The sequence below is a fragment of the Linepithema humile genome, chromosome 1 (assembly GCF_040581485.1).
Source record: "Linepithema humile isolate Giens D197 chromosome 1, Lhum_UNIL_v1.0, whole genome shotgun sequence".
Taxonomy (NCBI): domain Eukaryota; kingdom Metazoa; phylum Arthropoda; class Insecta; order Hymenoptera; family Formicidae; genus Linepithema; species Linepithema humile.
The window spans coordinates 4,775,759-4,797,543 of NC_090128.1; the positions used below are offsets into that span (position 1 = coordinate 4,775,759).

The following is a 21,785-nucleotide window of genomic DNA, read 5'->3' on the forward strand; positions in this document are numbered from 1 at the left end:
AGTTATAATAAATTGTTACAAATATCAGAAATATAAAGTTATCACTTAAATTTTACTGGAATGATAGACTAAATATTCAACTGTGTATATAAAGTAGTTTTTTTTCATAGTTTACTGCATGCGTTATGATTTAAGTTTTTGCACAATGTATTTCTTTCTTACAGAACCTCTTTCTTGTGTTAATCATAAGAAGGATGGTGTATGCTGCAATGCGGATGATTGCGAACTGCAGTTGAGATATTGGTATAATACGAGTACGAAAGAATGTGAACCTTTTTTTTACCGTGGTTGTGAAGGAAATCGAAATAATTATCATACGTATAAAATATGTACGCTATATTGTCAGGGAGATCCAATATAGTAGATGCACCTTTGATATAAAATTTGAAAAAAGTTTTGGTTAAGAATTTCCCATATATTGATATATATTTATAATAGTTTAAATTTGACTTTAAATGGAAATACTAAATGAAAAATTTTGTCAAGTTTTTATAAAATGCTTGTAAAAGTGTTCTATTTTTACAATAAATGACTGTAATAAAATAAAATGTACGGAAATGTACATAAATATGTAAGAATGTTTGTATAAATAAAAAAATGGTACATTTTAATTAATTATTTTCTTTTTTGCTATATTAGGTATATAATACTACATATAATAATTTAATAATTTTAAACATATACTAATTAAAATAAAACTTAATTGGTGTTGTTAAAATAATATGTGTGTTTAAAAAATATCTTATATGGAATTACTGTAATCGTGGTAAATTATTATCAAAACTATTACACACGCAACAGAGTGTTGTATTCTTTCCTTACATTTTACACAGATATTTAACATATTGTAAAAGTTGGATGTGTCTTTTTAAATATGTGACGTAAGTGATAAATATTTTCTCTCAAGTAAGAAAAATTATTATTTTAGAATTTCCTAACTTTATTCATTATTTATGAGTAGATAAATATTCTAATAACTTGATATTAATTAGATTACATTTTTATGATGTATTTAAATGTTTATTGTCACTATAACGGTCAAATATATGTGGCTCAACACACGTAGTCAATCGCGCAATCATAAGTTGGCGTTGAGAATAATAGTAATAATGTTGAAACATACAGCAACAAAAAATTGCTTTATAATTGCTTTTTTGCTATGCGTAATTGCTTTACTTCTTTTATCAATATTAAATAATGCCGTCACACAAAAACAGTCATTACAGTTTGCTTAGCAAATACCCATATTTCAATTTTCTAAATTTCTTTAAAATTTGTTTTTCTAAAAAAACGCTTATCAATTGCTCTCTTTTTCTCATTGATAAAATTTTAAATTTTTGAGTTTTTATTTATGATAATTAATAGATATTGATTATTTAGTGCGTTTGTAATGTACTTCGTTTGATGTGTATCGATTTTATAGTTTGATAATGCGATTACAATTACAACGTAGGTCTTTACAATTATTTTCAATCAAAATATTATTATGACAAAGTAAAAAATAAATGTAGAATGTTTATGTGGAGGGTTGTGTTCGAAATGCTAATAAGTTCAATAATGAACGCTTGTGCCGAAAAGTTTGCCTTCTGCAGAAAAATGCACCCGCAGACAAATTTTAAATGGCATTGTAAGACTGTATGATATTTTGATCAGATGTTCATACAAATTCGGCATTTTTATAAGAATTAACTGCGACAAAATTAAATCTGTTCAAATATATAGTGTTCCATAATTTATAGACGTCATTAGATGTAAAAGCTCCGCGAAACTTAGTTTTAATTGGATGGATGCAAACTATGTGTTATTTTCAAGTTACAACATTGTAAATAATGCAAATGACATTTGTATCGGGATGCAAGAAAACATGTTATTCAAAAATATAATAATACAAAATGTATAACATCGTTGCAATATTATAGTATTATTAAAATATTATTGATATTATTGAAATATTAAACTTATATATATATTTTAAGATGAGTGTATGGTTTAGATTATCATTATTGCAATTACTTATTGCGAGCATCGTGATATTTGCAAAAAGCAACCTTTGAAAGCCTTACCATATAAACTGTACCACTACAATGATGATATTCGTAATTTATCAGTCACGTTATTAGCAGACAATGCGCAGGCTCTATAGTTATAGAAAGAAAAATAGGCGAAGGATCGATCGCGATCCTGCTTGCTGTTGCTTTTAGACGTCTTTGAGTGACAGACGTCTCATGACCTCGCGATTTACTTAGGCATGTATGATAAAGCGAGAAATTTGGTTACATCAAGCTCTATTCTTCTTAAGAAAAGACATCAACCAGAACTTGGTAAGTGACCTTTAATCAATTTTATCGTACATTAAATTTACTTTTACTGTCTAATCAGACTTAAAAAATATCAAAATTTAACCGTTTAAATAAATTTAAACGGTTCTCATTTAGCTATTATTTCAAAGACTTCTTTTATTATATGCATTTTTGTGAAAAGTAAAAGAGACGATATACGGAAAATTTAATTTTACATGTATTATATCATGGTGATAATATCAAAAGTTGCTTTGTACAGCAGTAGTTGAAGACCATGAAAAAATTATAAAAATATTTACTATGTTGTTCACATGTAAAACACAATAAAATTTTCAATCCACGGCTTCATGATCCGCGTTTACTGCCGCACATAATTATTTTTGACATAAAATTTTTTTAAAACTCTTATCCAGCAAAAATGGATAATAAATATTGCTCTTTCATAAATTTTATGCACTAACGACTTCTTTTGTCAAAATGCTGTGTTTAATATCATACACGTATCGTAACTATAACACAAAAATTTTTCACATTATGATTATCTTATGTTTTAATCGTGACGTTACCAAATAATGCCGAACGAATTTTATTCGTACGAATAATACTAATAGACACAACCACAACTTTGCGACAGTTTCTTACATAGAAAACGTATCGAAGAAATAACCGTTAATATTTTACAATGTTATTCACATTTCCTCTACAAAGCTGTATTTCATTTTCTTGGTATATCTATGCATGTAATAAATAATAAACAGTGCTGGTTTTACAATTTAAAGTTATTATAAAAAACAAATAAATCATGTTATCTGTTGAAACAATTTATAAATTCGTGTGCATAAAACAGATTGTATTTTATGATTCACTTGTTTAAATCTTTTTTTATAAATGATGTTATAATCAAAATTAAATTTATGTAATTTCAGATTAGTACGTATTTCTTGATAATAAAATTTTTAGAGAAGCATATATTATATTGATTAAGACAATACACGAAAGAATGGATTTCAAAATAAGCTTATTATTCATGTTTGTTACCTTCAGCATGTTTAGCACGGTATACATGCGTCCATCAAAAAGAGAGGAATCCCGTTCACGTAAGGCACTAGAATTAAAGGAAAGGTTATGGAAGCGTTTTATTTTTCTTATATTGTACACGATAGTATAATCTTTTATTTTATTTATTATGATACTTCTCATATAATTTAAAGAACTCAAATTGTTAATTATTATTTAATGTATATATTCAGTTATAATAAATTGTTACAAATATTAGAAATATGAAGTTGTCAGTTAAATTTTACTGGAATGATAGAATAAATATTTAACTGTGTATATAAATTAGTATTTTTTTTTCATAATGTACTGCGTGCGTTATTATTTAAGTTTTTGCAGAATGTATTTCTTTCTTACAGGACCTGCTTTTTGTGATGATTTTTATGACTTTGGTGAATGCCTCAGATGGGGAATTCCTTGCAAAATGTATGTAAGATATTGGTATAATGCATATAACAGAACATGTGATGTTTTTATATACGGTGGTATTAGAGGAAATCTAAATAATTTTGAAACGCGTAAAGCGTGTATGATTTGGTGTGATAATGATGTATAATTCTAGATGCACCTTAGAAATAAAATTGTTAAGAATTTCTCATACATTTATATGTATTTATAATACTTTAATATTGACATTAAATAGAAATACTAAATAAAAGACTCTGTGAAGTTTCTATAAAATGTTTGTAAACGTATTTTATTTTTACTATAAATGACTGTAATAAAATAAAATGTACGGATATGTACATAAAATATGTAAGAATGTTTGTATGAATAAAAAAAAGTATTGCTTAAATAATAATTTTTTTTTTTTGCTATACTAGGTATGCAATACTATATACAATAAGTTAATAATATTGTAGCGTATAATAATTTAAATAAAACTTAATCAGTGTTTATTGAAATATTATTTTGGTTTTAAAAGTATCATTTTATATAGAATTACCGTAATTGAGCTAAATTATTATCAAAATTATTGCACACTTGCAGTAGAAGTGTTGTATTCGTTTTTGATATTTAGATGTTTAACATACTCCAAATGTTTGATACGCTTTTTTAAATATGTTTGGTAAATAGAAAACATTTTTAAGTAAGAAGAATTGTAATTTTAGAATTTGCTGACTTTATTAATTATTTATGAGTAGATAAATTTTCCTATAACTTGATGTTAATTAATTGCATTTTTATGGAGTATTCAAATGTTCCGTGTCAATATGAATCAACTCAACGTGGCGTAATACATGTGGTCAGTCGTGTACCTGTAATAAGTTAGCGCTGGGAATAAAAGTAATGATGTTGAAACGTACAACAAAAAATCACTGTTCAGTTGTTCTTTCGATAACCGTAATTGCTTCAATTAAATAGTTAGTATTATAAATGCTGTTACACGAAAACAGTCACCACTGTTTACTTAACAAAAAACTATATTTACACTTATCTTCATTAAAATCTATTCTTCTAGTGAAATTGCTGCACAATTGCTGTTCTTTTACCACTGTTAAATTTTTAATTTTTTAAGTCTTTATTTATAAAAATTAAAAAAATATTGGTTATTTGTTGCGCTTGTTATACTTTATTTGATGTGTATTGTATCGATTTTACAGTTTGGTGATGCAATTTTAATTACAGCGTAGATCTTTGCAATCACTTTCAAAGGAAATATTATTATAACAATATAAAAAATAAATCTAGAATATTTGTGTAGAAGGTTGTGATGAGAATGCTAACAAATTCAATAATAAACGCTTGTGTCGAAAAATTTGCATTCTGTCAAAAAATACACCTTCAAGTAGGTTCAGTTGGAAATGTAAGACTGTATGAAATTCTAATCAAATATTCACACACACACACACACACACACACACACATACAAATTCTTTATTTTTATAAGAATTTTAGTTGTAACAAAATTAAATCCGTTGTAATATATGTATAAGAGAAAACGAACATTTCTTTCATTTTTATTTTACTCTTTTTACAATGTTTATTTTTTAATTTAACACACATTGAATACATTATATTATATACAATAATTTAATAACATCAGAACATGTTAATTAAAAACAATCAATGTTTCTTGGGATATCTATATAATATGAAAATATTGTATACCTTCTATTCATTTTCTACGTAAATTCAGCACATTTAGCGTTCCATAATTTATAGACGACATTAGATGTAAAAGATCTGCGAAACTTAGTTTTAATTGATTGGACGCAAACTATAATGTGTAATCTTTTAGTTACAAAAATATAAATAGAACAAATGACATTTGCATCGGGATGCAAAAAAACATTTTATTCAAAAATATAATAATACGAAATGTATAATATTGTTGCATTATTATATTATAATTAAAATATTATATTATTAAAAATTAAATAAACTTATATATACTTTATGATGAGTGTATGGTTCAGATTATTATTATTGCAATTATTTAGTGCGAGCATCGTGATATTTGCAATAGGCATCCTTTGAAACCCATACCATACGGTGTATCACAACGATGATATTCGTAATTTATCAGCCACGTTATTAGCTGACAATGCGCAAGCTCTACGATTATAGAAAGAGGAATCGGCGAAGGATCGACTGCGATCCTGCATGCTGTTACATTTAGTCGTCTATTGGTAACAGACGTCTCCTGACCTCGCGATTTACTTAGACATGTACGATTAGGTCAGAAATTTGGACATATCAAACTTGATTCTTCTTAAGAAAAGAAATCTACTAAAATTTGGTAAGTGACCTTCAATCAATTTTATCATACGTTAAATTTAATTTTACTATTTAATTAGACTTATTAGACGTATAAATGTTTAAAAAATTTTTGTTTTGGTATTTTTCCAATAACTTTTTTTATTATATGCATTTTTATAAAAAGTGATAGAGATGATATAGAGAGAATTTTATTTAACATGAATGACGGTGAAAATTTTATACCAAAAATAACTATGTACTCAGCAGTAGCTGCGGACCATAAGGAAATTATAAAAATTTTTATTATTTTGTTCGCATTTGAAACATAGAAAGAATTTTCAATTCGCGTCTTCATGGTCCGCGATTACTAACGTACATAATTATTTTTGACATAAAATTTTCTCCGTAATCCAATAAGATTGGATATAATATAAATAATAAATTTTGCTCTTTTACAAGTAAATCTTATGCATTAATGATTTGTTTTTCAAAGTGCTGCGTTTAATATTCATATACGCATCGTAACTATAACGCAAAAATTTTTCACACTACGATTATCTTATGTTTTAATCGTGACAGAACCAAATAATGCCGAACGTGCGAATTCCATTTGTACGAATAATACTAATAAAATACTAATAAACACAAACACAAATTTGCGGCAATTTCTTGCATAGGAAATGTATCGAAGGATTAATTGTTAATATTTAACAATGTTATTTACATTTCCTTTACAGAGTTATATTTTATTTTTTTGGTATATATATGCATGTGATAAATAATAAACATTGCTGACTTTACAATTTAAAGTTATTGTAAAGGACAGATAAATTACGTTATCTATTGAAACAACTTATAAATTCGTGTACATAAATCAGATTAGACTTTATGGTTCACTTGTTTGAACATTAATCTTTTTTTATGTATAATGTTATGATCAAAATTAAATTTATGTAATTTCAGATCAATTCGTATAATAATTATTAATAATAAAATTTTCAGAGAATCATATATTATATTGATCAAACGGAACTATTCGAAATTTAATCAAAACAACACCCGAAAGGATGGGTTTCAAAATAAGCTTGTTATTCGTATTTGTCATCTACAGCATGTTGAGCATTGTATACCCACGTAATACAAATATGAAATCTCGTACATTTATTCTTGGAGATTATTATACAAGCATTATTAGAAGTAAGTGTTTTTTTTTCTTTCACATTCTACACGCACAGTAATCTTTTGTGCTATTTGCTATTATGATACTTCTCATATAATTTGGAAAACTCAAATTGTTAATTATTATTTAATGTATATATTTAGTTATAATAAATTGTTACAAATATCAGAAATATATAGTTGTCAGTTAAATTTTACTGGAATGATAGAATAAATATTAAACTGTGTATAAATTGATTTATTTTTTGTTCATAGTTTACTGCATCCGTTATGATTTAAATTTTTGCACAATGTATTTTTTTTCTTACAGGACCTGCTTTTTGTAATTATGATAATGACGTTGGTATATGCTGCAGTGGGGATGTTTGCGAACTGCAGTTGAGATATTGGTATAATACGAAAGACAAAACATGTCAATCTTTTATATATAGTGGTTGTGGAGGAAATCAAAATAATTTTCATTCACTAGAAACATGTATGATATATTGTCGTGAAGATCGTTCATAATTCTAGATGCACCTTTGATTTAAAATTGTTAAAAATTTCCCATATATTGATATGTATTTATAATAGTTCAATATTGACGTTAAATAGAAATAAGTACTAAATGAAAGATTCTGTGAAATTTTTATAAAATGCTTGTAAAAGTGTTTTATTTTTACAATAAATGACTGTAATAAAATAGAATTTACGGATATGTTTATAAAATATGTAAGAATATTTGTATAAATAAAAGGATGCACTTCTTAATTTCTAATTTTTTTATTTTTGTCGCTGTATTAGGTATATAATACCACGTACAATAATTTAATAATAAGAACCATATATAAATTTAGGTAAAAATATATCAGTGTTAATTGAATAATATGTTGGTTTAAAAAATATCATCTTATATAGAATTACTGTAATTGTGTTTAATTATTATCAAAATTTTTAAACACGCAACAGAAGTGTTGTATTTCTTCTTTACACTTAGATATTTAACATATTGTAAAAGTTTAATATGTCTTTTTAAATATGTGACGTAAGTGATAAACATTTTCTCTCAACTAAGAAGAAATATAATTTTAGAATTTTCTAATTTTATTTATTATTTATGAATAGATGAATATTCTAATACCTTGATATTAATTAAATTGCATTTTTATGATGTATTTAAATGTTTATTGTCAGTATAACGATCAAATATATGTGGCGCAACATACGTGGTCAGTCGTGCAGTCATAAGTTGGCGCTGGGAATAAGTGTAATAATGTTAAAACATGCAGCAACAAAAAATTGCTCTTTAACTGCTTTTTCGTTATGCTCAATTGCTTTACTTTATTAATTAATATTAAATAATGCCGTTACACGAAAACAGTCATCACTGTTTGTTAAGAAAATACCCATATTTCAATTATCTAATTTTCTTTAAAATCTGTCCTTGTAAAAAAACGCTCTTTAATTGCTCTTTTTTTTTATTGATAAAGTTTTAAATTATTGAGTTTTTATTTGTGAAAATTAATGGATGTTGATTAATTAATACGTTTGTAATACTTTAATTGATGTGTATTGTATCGATATTTTAGTATGGTGATGCAATTACAATTACAACGTAGGTCCTTACAATTATTTTCAAACAAAATATTATTATGACAAAGTAAAAAATAAATGTAAAATGTTTATATGGTGCGTTGTGTTGGGAATGCTAACAAGTTCAATAATGAACGCTTGTGCTGAGAAGTTTGTCTTCTGCGGAAAAATATACCTGCAAGCAGGTTTCAAATAAAAATGTAAGACTATATGAAATTCTGATCAGATATTCATACAAATTCTTTATTTTCATAAGAATTAACTGTAACAAAAGTAAATCCGTTAAAATATATATGCAAAAAAATCTGAACATTTTTTTCATTTCTGTTTTACCTTTTTTATGTTGTTTTTTTATTGTAACACATATTGAATATATATTATTATGTACAATAGTTTAATAACATCAGAAACATGTAATTTTAATTAAGAACAATTAATGTTTCTTGAGATATCTACATAATTTGAAAATATTGTATACTTTCTATTTTATTTCCAGTAAATTAGACGAAGTTAGCGTTTTATAATTTATAGACGACATTTGATGTAAAAGCTCCGCAAAACTTTGTTTTAGTTGGTTGGACGCAAAGTATGATGTGTAATCTTGAAATTACAACAATCTAAATAAAGTAAATTACATCTGTATCAAGATGCAAAAAAACATTTTATTCAAAAATAAAATAATACAAAATGTATAATATTGTTGCATTATTATATTATTAATTAAATATTATACTTATATATTTTATGATGAATGTATGGTTCAGATTATTACTATTGCAAATATTTATTGTAAACATCGCGAGATTTGTAATAGGCCCTCTTTTAAAACCGTACCATACGGTGTATCACAACGATGATATTCGCAAATTATCAGCCACGTTATTAGCTGACAATGCGCAGGCTTTACGGTTATAGAAAGAGGAATGGACGAAGGATCAATTGCGATCCTGCTTGCTGTTCCTTTTGGACGTCTGTGAGTGACAGACGTTTTTTGATCTCGCGATTTACTTAAGCATGTACGATTAAACGAGGAACTTGGCCACATCATATTCGATTATTCTTGGAAAAAAGAATCTACCAAAACTTAGTAAGTGACCTTTAATCAATTTTATCGTACGTTAAATTTACTTTTACTATTTAATTAGACTTAAAAATATTAAAATTTAACCGTTTAACATTATTTAAACAGTTCTTGTTTTTCCATTTTTTTAATAACTATTTTGTTATATGCAGTTTTGTGAAAAGTAAAAAAGATGACAAACAAAGAATTTAGTTTAACGTGTTTTATATCACGGAGAAGATTTTATATGAAAAGTTACTATGTACGGCAGTAGTTGCAGACCATGAAAAAATTATAAAAATTTTTACTATGTTGTTCACATATGTAACACAGTAATACAAAATTATTTTTGACATAAAATTTTCTTTTTTATCCAGCAAGAATGGATATATTATGGATAATAAATTTTGCTTTTTTATAAGTAAATCTTATGCATTAATAACTTCTTTTGTCAAAGTGATGTGTTTAATATTCATACACGCATTGTAACTATAACGCAAAGATTTTTCGCACTATGATAATCTTATGCTTTAATCGTGACGGAACCAAATAATGCCGAACGAATTCCATTCCTACAAATAAGACTAATAAACACAACCACAACTTTGCGGCAATTTTTTACATAGAAAACGTATTGAAAGAGTAACCGTTAATATTTTATAATGTTATTCACATTTCCTCTACAAAGCTATATTCTATTTTCTTGATACATATATCTATGCATGTGATAAATAATAAACAGTGCTGGTTTTGTAATTTAAAGTTATTCTAAAGAACAAATTAATTACGTTATCTGTTGAAACAACTTATAAATTCGTGTACATAAATCGAGTTATATTTTATGATTCACTTGTTTAAATCTTTTTTTTAATGATGTTATGATCAAAATTAAATTTATGTAATTTTAGATCAGTACTTGTACTATTTCTTGATAATAAAATATTTAGAGGATCATATATTATAACAATGATTCGGACAACACACGAAACGATGAGTTTTAAAATAAACTTGTTATTCATGCTTGTTACCTTCAGCACGCTTAGCATGGTATACCTGCGTCCATCAAAAAGATCCAATTTAGGTAAGGCACTAGAATTAAAAGAATCGTTATGGAAGCGTTTTATTTCTCTTACATTGTACACGCACAATATAATCTTTTATTTTATTTGCTACTATGATACTTTTCATATAATTTAGAGAACTCAAATTGTTAATTATTATTTAATGTATATATTTAGTTATAATAAATTGTTACAAATATCAGAAATATAAAGTTATCACTTAAATTTTACTGGAATGATAGACTAAATATTCAACTGTGTATATAAAGTAGTTTTTTTTCATAGTTTACTGCATGCGTTATGATTTAAGTTTTTGCACAATGTATTTCTTTCTTACAGAACCTCCTTCTTGTGTTTATCATAAGAAGGATGGTGTATGCTGCAATGCGGATAATTGCGAACTGCAGTTGAGATATTGGTATAATACGAGTACGAAAGAATGTGAACCTTTTTTTTACCATGGTTGTGAAGGAAATCGAAATAATTATCATACGTATAAAATATGTACGCTATTTTGTCAGGAAGATCCAATATAGTAGATGCACCTTTGATATAAAATTTGAAAAAAGTTTTGGTTAAGAATTTCCCATATATTGATATATATTTATAATAGTTTAAATTTGACTTTAAATGGAAATACTAAATGAAAGATTCTGTCAAGTTTTTATAAAATGCTTGTAAAAGTGTTCTATTTTTACAATAAATGACTGTAATAAAATAAAATGTACGGAAATGTACATAAATATGTAAGAATGTTTGTATAAATAAAAAAAAGGTACATTTTAATTAATTATTTTCTTTTTTGCTATATTAGGTATATAATACTACATATAATAATTTAATAATTTTAAACATATACTAATTAAAATAAAACTTAATTGGTGTTGTTAAAATAATATGTGTGTTTAAAAAATATCTTATATGGAATTACTGTAATCGTGGTAAATTATTATCAAAACTATTACACACGCAACAGAGTGTTGTATTCTTTCCTTACATTTTACACAGATATTTAACATATTGTAAAAGTTGGATGTGTCTTTTTAAATATGTGACATAAGTGATAAATATTTTGTCTCAAGTAAGAAAAATTATTATTTTAGAATTTCCTAACTTTATTCATTATTTATGAGTAGATAAATATTCTAATAACTTGATATTAATTAGATTACATTTTTATGATGTATTTAAATGTTTATTGTCACTATAACGGTCAAATATATGTGGCTCAACACACGTAGTCAGTCGCGCAATCATAAGTTGGCGTTGAGAATAATAGTAATAATGTTGAAACATACAGCAACAAAAAATTGCTTTATAATTGCTTTTTTGCTATGCGTAATTGCTTTACTTCTTTTATCAATATTAAATAATGCCGTCACACAAAAACAGTCATCACAGTTTGCTTAGCAAATACCCATATTTTAATTTTCTAGTTTTCTTTAAAATTTGTTCTTCTAAAAAAACGCTTATCAATTGCTCTCTTTTTCTCATTGATAAAATTTTAAATTTTTGAGTTTTTATTTATGATAATTAATAGATATTGATTATTTAGTGCGTTTGTAATGTACTTCGTTTGATGTGTATCGATTTTATAGTTTGATAATGCGATTACAATTACAACGTAGGTCTTTACAATTATTTTCAATCAAAATATTATTATGACAAAGTAAAAAATAAATGTAGAATGTTTATGTGGAGGGTTGTGTTCGAAATGCTAATAAGTTCAATAATGAACGCTTGTGCCGAAAAGTTTGCCTTCTGCAGAAAAATGCACCCGCAGACAAATTTTAAATGGCATTGTAAGACTGTATGATATTTTGATCAGATGTTCATACAAATTCGGCATTTTTATAAGAATTAACTGCGACAAAATTAAATCTGTTCAAATATATAGTGTTCCATAATTTATAGACGTCATTAGATGTAAAAGCTCCGCGAAACTTAGTTTTAATTGGATGGATGCAAACTATGTGTTATTTTCAAGTTACAACATTGTAAATAATGCAAATGACATTTGCATCGGGATGCAAAAAAACATTTTATTCAAAAATATAATAATACGAAATGTATAATATTGTTGCATTATTATATTATAATTAAAATATTATATTATTAAAAATTAAATAAACTTATATATACTTTATGATGAGTGTATGGTTCAGATTATTATTATTGCAATTATTTAGTGCGAGCATCGTGATATTTGCAATAGGCATCCTTTGAAACCCATACCATACGGTGTATCACAACGATGATATTCGTAATTTATCAGCCACGTTATAGTAGACAATGCGCAAGCTCTACGATTATAGAAAGAGGAATCGGCGAAGGATCGACTGCGATCCTGCATGCTGTTACATTTAGTCGTCTATTGGTAACAGACGTCTCCTGACCTCGCGATTTACTTAGACATGTACGATTAGGTCAGAAATTTGGACATATCAAACTTGATTCTTCTTAAGAAAAGAAATCTACTAAAACTTGGTAAGTGACCTTCAATCAATTTTATCATACGTTAAATTTAATTTTACTATTTAATTAGACTTATTAGACGCATAAATGTTTAAAAAATTTTTGTTTTTGTATTTGTCCAATAACTTTTTTTATTATATGCATTTTTATAAAAAGTGATAGAGATGATATATAGAGAATTTTATTTAACATAAATGACGGTGAAAATTTTATACCAAAAATAACTATGTACTCAGCAGTAGCTGCGGACCATAAGGAAATTATAAAAATTTTTATTATTTTGTTCGCATTTGAAACATAGAAAGAATTTTCAATTCGCGTCTTCATGGTCCGCGATTACTAACGTACATAATTATTTTTGACATAAAATTTTCTCCGTAATCCAATAAGATTGGATATAATATAAATAATAAATTTTGCTCTTTTACAAATAAATCTTATGCATTAATGATTTGTTTTTCAAAGTGCTGCGTTTAATATTCATACACGCATCGTAACTATAACGCAAAAATTTTTCACACTATGATTATCTTATGTTTTAATCGTGACAGAACCAAATAATGCCGAACGTGCGAATTCCATTTGTACGAATAATACTAACAAAATACTAATAAACACAAACACAAATTTGCGGCAATTTCTTGCATAGGAAATGTATCGAAGGATTAATTGTTAATATTTAACAATGTTATTTACATTTCCTTTACAAAGTTATATTTTATTTTTTTGGTATATATATGCATGTGATAAATAATAAACATTGCTGACTTCACAATTTAAAGTTATTGTAAAGAACAGATAAATTACGTTATCTATTGAAACAACTTATAAATTCGTGTACATAAATCAGATTAGACTTTATGATTCACTTGTTTGAACATTAATCTTTTTTTATGTATAATGTTATGATCAAAATTAAATTTATGTAATTTCAGATCAATTCGTATAATAATTATTAATAATAAAATTTTCAGAGAATCATATATTATATTGATCAAACGGAACTATTCGAAATTTAATTAAAACAACACACGAAAGGATGGGTTTCAACATAAGCTTGTTATTCGTATTTGTCATCTACAGCATGTTGAGCATTGTATACCCACGTAATACAAATATGAAATCTCGTACATTTAATCTAGGAGAATATTATACAAGCATTATTAGAAGTAAGTGTTTTTTTTTTCTTTCACATTCTACACGCACAGTAATCTTTTGTGCTATTTGCTATTATGATACTTCTTATATAATTTGGAAAACTCAAATTGTTAATTATTATTTAATGTATATATTTAGTTATAATAAATTGTTACAAATATCAGAAATAAAGTTGTCAGTTAAAGTTGTCAGTTAAATTTTACTGGAATGATAGAATAAATATTAAACTGTGTATAAATTGATTTATTTTTTGTTCATAGTTTACTGCATGCGTTATGATTTAAATTTTTGCACAATGTATTTTTTTTCTTACAGGACCTGCTTTTTGTAATTATCATAATGACGTTGGTATATGCTGCAAATTGCAGTACCCCTGCACACCCCTGTGGCGATTTTGGTATAATACGAAAGACAAAACATGTCAATCTTTTATATATAGTGGTTGTGGAGGAAATCCAAATAATTTTCATTCGCGGGAAACGTGTATGATATGGTGTCGTGAAGATCGTTCATAATTCTAGATGCACCTTTGATGTAAAATTGTTAAGAATTTTCCATATATTGATATGTATTTATAATAGTTCAATATTGACTTTAAATAGAAATAAGCACTAAATGGAAGATTCTGTTAAGTTTTTATAAAATGCTTGTAAAAGTGTTTTATTTTTACAATAAATGACTGTAATAAAATAAAATTTACAGATTTGTTTATAAAATATGTAAGAATATTTGTATAAATAAAAAGAAGCACTTCTTAATTTTTAATTTTTTGATTTTTGTCGCTGTATTAGGTATATAATACTACGTACAATAATTTAATAATATGGAACCTTATAAGAATTTAAGTAAAAATATATCAGTGTTAATTGAATATTATGTTGGTTTAAAAAATATCATCTTATATAGAATTACTGTAATTGTGCTAAATTATTATCAAAACTATTACACACGCAACAGAAGTGTTTTGTATTCTTTTTTTACATTTAGATATTTAACATATTGTAAAAGTTTAATATGTCTTTTTAAATATGTGACGTGAGTGATAAATATTTTCTCTCAAGTAAGAAGAATTATTATTTTAGATTTTCCTAACTTTAATCATTATTTATGAGTAGATGAATATTCTGATAATAATATTAATTAAATTACATTTTTATGGTGTATTTAAATGTTTATTGTCATTATAACGGTCAAATATATGTGACGCAACACACGTGGTCAGTCGCGCAGTCATAAGTTGGCACTGGGAATAATAGTAATAATGTTGAAACGTGCAGCAACAAAAAATTACTTTTTAATTGCTATGCGTAAGTGCTTCACTTTATTAATTAATATTAATAATGCTGTTATTCGAAAACTGTTATCACTGTTTACTTAGCAAATACCCATATTTCAATTTTCCAATTTTTTTTAAATCTGTTCTTTTAGAATAAACGCTTATCAATTGCTCTTTTTTTTCGTGGATAAAGTTTTAATTTTTTGAGTTTTTATTTATAAAAATTAATAAATGTTAAATATTTGTTGTAATATAATTATTACTTAATGTTTGTAATACTTCGTTTGGTGCGTATTGCATCGATTTTATAATTTTATAATGCAATAATAATTACAACGTAGGTCCTTGCAATCACTTTTAAAGAAAATATTATGATGACAACATAAAAAATAAATGTAGGATGTTTGTGTGGAGGGTTGTGATGAGAATGTTAACAATTTCAATAATGAACGCTTGTGCCGAAAAATTTGCATTTTGTCGGAAAATTACACCTCCAAGTAGGTTTTAATTGGAAGTGTAAAACTGTATGGAATTTTCATCAGATATTAATACAAATTCTTTATTTTTGCAAGAATTAATTGTAACAAAATTAAACCCGTTGAAATATATGTGTAAGAGAAATCAAGCATTTTCTTCGTTTTTATTTTACTTTTTTTACTATGTTTTTTTATTTTAACACACATTAAATACATTATACTATGAACAATAATTTAATAACATTAGAACGTGTAATTTTAATTAAGAACAATCAAATTTTAAGAACAATTACGTGTTTTGTAATACCTATATAATTTGAAAATATTGTATGCTTTCTATTCATTTTTTACGTTAATTGGACGAAGTTAGCGTTTCATAATTTATAGACGACATTCGATGTAAAAGCTCCGCGAAACTTAAGGTCTGTTCTTTATAGCTGAACTGGCTGTACTAGTTCAGAGTTTATCTTTTTCCCTCCACATTGGAAGGAGAAAGATAAACTCTGAACTAGTGCAGCCAGTTCAGCTATAAAAAACAGACCTTTAGTTTCAATTGGTTGGACTCAAACTATGATGTGTAATCTTGAAGTTACAACAATGTAAATAAAGTAAATAACATCTGTATCGAGATAAAAAAAAACATTTTATTCAAAAATAAAATAATACGAAATGTATAATATTGTTGCATTATTATATTATTAATAAAATATTAAACTCATATATACTTTATGATGAGTCTATGGTTCAGATTATCATTATTACAAATATTTATTGCAAGCATCGCGAGATTTGTAATAGGAACTTTTTAAAAACCGTACCACACGGTATATCACAACGAGGATATTCGCAATTTATCAGCCACGTGATTAGCTGACAATGCGCAGGCTCTACGGTTATAGAAAGAGGGATCGGCGAAGGATCGACCGCGATCCTGCATGCTGTCGACGTACATTACATTTAGTCGTCTGTGAGTGATAGACGTTTCATGACCTTGCGATTTACTTAGGCATGTACAATTAAGTCAAAAAATTAAACATATCAAACTTAATTCTTTTTGGAAAAAGAAATCTACCAGAATTTGGTAAGTGACCTTTAATCAATTTTATCGTACGTTAAATTTACTTTCATTATTTAATTAGATTTAAAAATATTAAAAGTTAACCGTTTAAAATCATTTAAACTGTTCTCGTTTCTCCATTTTTTCAATAACTATCTTATTATTTGCAATTTTGTGACAAATAAAAGAGATGACAAACAAAGAATTTAGTTTAACATGTTTTATATCATGAAGAAAATTTTATATCAAAAGTTACTATGTACGGCAGTAGTTGCAGACCATGAAAAAATTATAAAAATTTTTACTATGTTGTTCACATGTGTAAAACAGTAATACAAAGTTATTTTTGACATAAAATTTTTTTCTTTGGATAATTTTTGCTTTTTTATAAGTAAATCTTACGCACTAACGACTTCTTTTGTCAAAATAATGTGTTTAATATTCATACACGCATTGTAATTATAACACAAAGATTTTTCACACTATGATTATCTTATGCTTTAATCGCGACGAAAACTGAATAATGCCGAACGTATGAATTCCATTCGTACGAATAAGGCTAATAAACACAATCGTAACTTTGCGGCAGTTTCTTACATAGAAAGCATATCGAAAAAATAGCCGTTAATATTTTCCAATGTTATTCACATTTCCTCTACAGAGCTATATTTCATTTTCTTGGTATATGTATGCACTTTATAAATAATAAACAGTGTTGATTATACAATTTAAAGTTATTGTAAAGAACAAATAAACTTACGTTCTCTGTTGAAACAACTATAAATTCATGTACATAAATCAGATTGGATTTTATGATTCACTTGTCTGAACATTAATCTTTTTTTATATATGATGTTATGATCAAAATTAAATTTATGTAATTTCAGATCAGTTCGTATACTAATTATTGACAATAAACTTTTCGGAGAAGCATATATTATATTGATCAAGACAACGCATAAAAAAATGAGTTTCAAAATAAGCTTGTTATTCATACTTGTTACCTTCAGCACGTTTAGCACGGTATACATGCGTCCATCAAAAAGAGAATGCCGTTCACGTAAGACACTAAAATTAAAGGAAGCGTTATGGAAGCGTTTTATTTCTCTTACATTGTACACGCACAATATAATCTTTTATTTTATTTGCTACTATGATACTTTTCATATAATTTGGAAAACTCAAATTGTTAATTACTATTTAATGTATATATTTGGTTATCATAAATTGCTTCAAATATCGGAAATATAAAATTGTCTGTTTAATTTTACTGGATAAATAGAATAAATATTAAACTGTGTATAAATTAATATATTTTTTTTCATAGTTTACTGCATGCGTTGTAATTTAAGTTCTTGCACAATGTATTTCTGTCTTACAGGACCCTCTTATTGTAATATTGATCATGACTATGGAAATGGATGCAAATTTTGGACTCCTTGCGATCAGCAGTGGAGATACGCGTATAATATAAATACAAGACAATGTGAACCTTTTTTTTACAGTGGTTATGAAGGAAATCAAAATAATTTTCTAACGGAGGTTATGTGTACTTATTATTGTCATGAAGATGCAGATGTTTAGATGCACCTTTGATATAATATTGTTAAGAATTTCTTATATATTGATATGTATTTACAATAGTTTGATATTGACTTTAAATAGAAATACTAAATGAAAGATTCTGTGAAGTTTTTATAAAATACTTGTAAAAGTTTTATTTTTACAATAAATGACTGTAATAAAATAAAATTTACGAATATGTTTATAAAATATGTACAAATATTTGTATAAATATAAAGAAGCACGTCTTAATTTTTCAATTTTTTAATTTTGTTGCTGTATTAAATATATAATACTACGTACAATAATTTAATAATATAGAACCATATAAAAATTTCAGTAAAAATATATCAGTGTTAATTGAATAATATGTTGGTTTAAAAAATATCATCTTATATAAAATTACTGGAATTGTGCTAAATTATTATCAAAATTTTTAAACATGCAACAGAGATGTTGTATTCTTTCCTTACATTTTATACAGATATTTAACATATTGTAAGTTTGATATGTCTTTTTAAATATGTGACGTAAGTGATAAATATTTTCTCTCTAGTAAAAAGAATTATAATTTTCTAATTTTATTCATTATTTATAAGTAGATGATTATTCTTATAATAACTTGATGTTAATTAAATTATATTTTTATTTAAATGTTTATTGTCAGTATAACAATCAAATATATGTGGCGCAACATACGTGGTCAGTCGTGCAATTATAAATTGGCGCTGAAAAAAATAGTAATAATTTTGAAACATACAACAACAAAAAATTGCTCTTAAATTGCTTTTTTGCTATGCAAAATTGCTTTACTTCTTTAATTAATATTAAATAATGCCGCTACACGAAAACAGTTATCAATGTTTGCTTAGCAAATACCCATATTTTAATTTTCTAGTTTTTTTAAAAATCTGTTCTTCTAATAAAACGATCATCAATTGCTCTCTTTTTCTCATTGTAAAATTTTAAGTGTTTGAGTTTTTATTTATGAAAATTAATTGATGTTGACTATTTGGCGCGTTTGTAATACTTCGTTTGATGTGTATCGATTTTATAGTTTGGTATTGCGATTACAATTACAACGTAGATCCTTACAATTATTTTTAACCAAAATATTATGACAAAATAAAAAATGAATGTAGAATGTTTATGTGGAGGGTTGTGTTCGGAATGCTAACAAGTTCAATAATGAACGCTTGTGCCGAAAAGTTTGCCTTCTGCAGAAAAATGTACCCGCAAACGGGTTTTAAATAAAAATGTAAGACTGTATGATATTTTGATCAGATGTTCATACAAATTTTGCATTTTTATAAAAATTAACTGCGACAAAATTAAATCTGTTCATATAAATGTGTAAGCAAAACTGAACATTTTTGTCATTTCTGTTTTACTTTTTTTATACCGTTCTTTTATTTTGGCACATATTAAATATGTATTACTATGCAGAATAGTTTAATAACATTAGTACATGTAATCGTAATTAAAAAGTGATGAAGACTGTTTCTTGTAATACTTATATAATTTGAAAATGTTGTATCCTTCTTGTTTTCGACGTAAAATGAGCACAGTTAGCGCTTCATAGTTTATAGACGAAATTAAATGTAGACGCTCTGTGAAATTTAGTTTTAATTAATGGAAAATAAATTAGAAATTTTAATCTTAAAGTTAAAACAATGTAAATAAAGTAAATGATATTTGTTTTGGAATGTAAAAAATTATTTTATTCAAAAATACAAAAATACGACATGTATCATATTACTGTATTATTATTATTATTGAGATATTATATTATTGAAATATTAAACACTATACTTTATAATGAGTGTGTAGTTCAGATTATCATTGTAGCAAATATTTATTGCGAGCATCGTAAAATTTGCAATAGGCGTTCTTTCTTAGCCGTACGGTCATACGGTATAGCACAGCGATGATATTCGCGATTTAACAGCCATGTTCTCAACTGACAACGCGCAGGCTCTACGATTATAGTAGGAAGGATAGACGAAGGATCAATCGCGATCCTGCATGCTGTTGCTTTTGATCATCTGTGAGTGACAAACGTTTCTTGACCTCGCAATTTACTTAGGCATGTACGATTAAGCGAGAAATTTAGCCACGTCAAACTTAATTCTTCTTAAGAAAAGAATTCTATCAGAATTTGGTAAGTGACTTTCAATCAATATTATCATAACATTAAATTTACTCTTACTATTTAATTAATCTTGAAATTATTTAAAGGATTCTTGTTTTACCATTTTTCTAATAACTATCTTATTATTTGCATGTTTGTGACAAGTAAAAGAGGTGACAAACAAAGAATTTAGTTTAACATGTTTTATATCATGAAGAAAATTTTATATCAAATGTTACTATTACGGCAGTAGTAGCAAATCATGAAAAAATTATAAAAATTTCTACTATGTTGTTTACATGTGTAAAACAGTAACACAAAATTACTTTTGACATAAAATTTTCTTCTTTATCCAGCAAAAATGGATATAATATGGATAATTTTTGCTTTTTTATAAGTAAATCTTATGCACTAACGACTTCTTTTGTCAGAATGATGTGTTTAATATTCATACACGCATCGTAACTATAACACAAAGATTTTTCACATTATGATTATCTTATGCTTTAATCGCGACGAAAACTGAATAATGCCGAACGTACGAATTCTATTCGTACGAATAAGTTCAATAAACACAATCGTAACTTTACGGCAGTTTCTTACGTAAGAAGCATATCGAAGGAATAACCGTTAATATTTTCCAATGTTATTCACATTTCTTGTACAGAGCTATATTTCATTTTCTTGGTATATGTATGCACGTGATAAATAATAAACA

The 21,785-nt window shown here is 26.0% G+C and overlaps 1 long non-coding RNA gene across 14 annotated transcripts in view; it reads left to right on the plus strand.

Annotated features, from left to right (window-relative positions):
* The window catches only part of LOC105674630 (uncharacterized), a 38,779-nt gene extending 23,450 nt beyond the window's left edge, over window positions 1-15,329 (plus strand). For 8 of the 14 annotated variants that reach the window (XR_010888029.1, XR_010888028.1, XR_010888021.1 and 5 more), the window contains 9 exons: window positions 165-2,321; window positions 3,227-3,397; window positions 3,716-6,099; window positions 7,062-7,256; window positions 7,549-9,897; window positions 10,779-10,951; window positions 11,271-13,418; window positions 14,381-14,575; window positions 14,880-15,329. This is a non-coding gene — a long non-coding RNA (uncharacterized lncRNA). Of the gene's footprint in view, window positions 1-164; window positions 2,326-3,226; window positions 3,423-3,715; window positions 6,100-7,061; window positions 7,257-7,548; window positions 9,898-10,043; window positions 10,225-10,778; window positions 10,952-11,270; window positions 13,419-14,380; window positions 14,576-14,879 lie in introns of those variants that run through there. The other 6 variants (XR_010888023.1, XR_010888024.1, XR_010888019.1 and 3 more) reach the window with 6 other exon arrangements.
* Window positions 15,330-21,785: the final 6,456 nt, after the last annotated feature.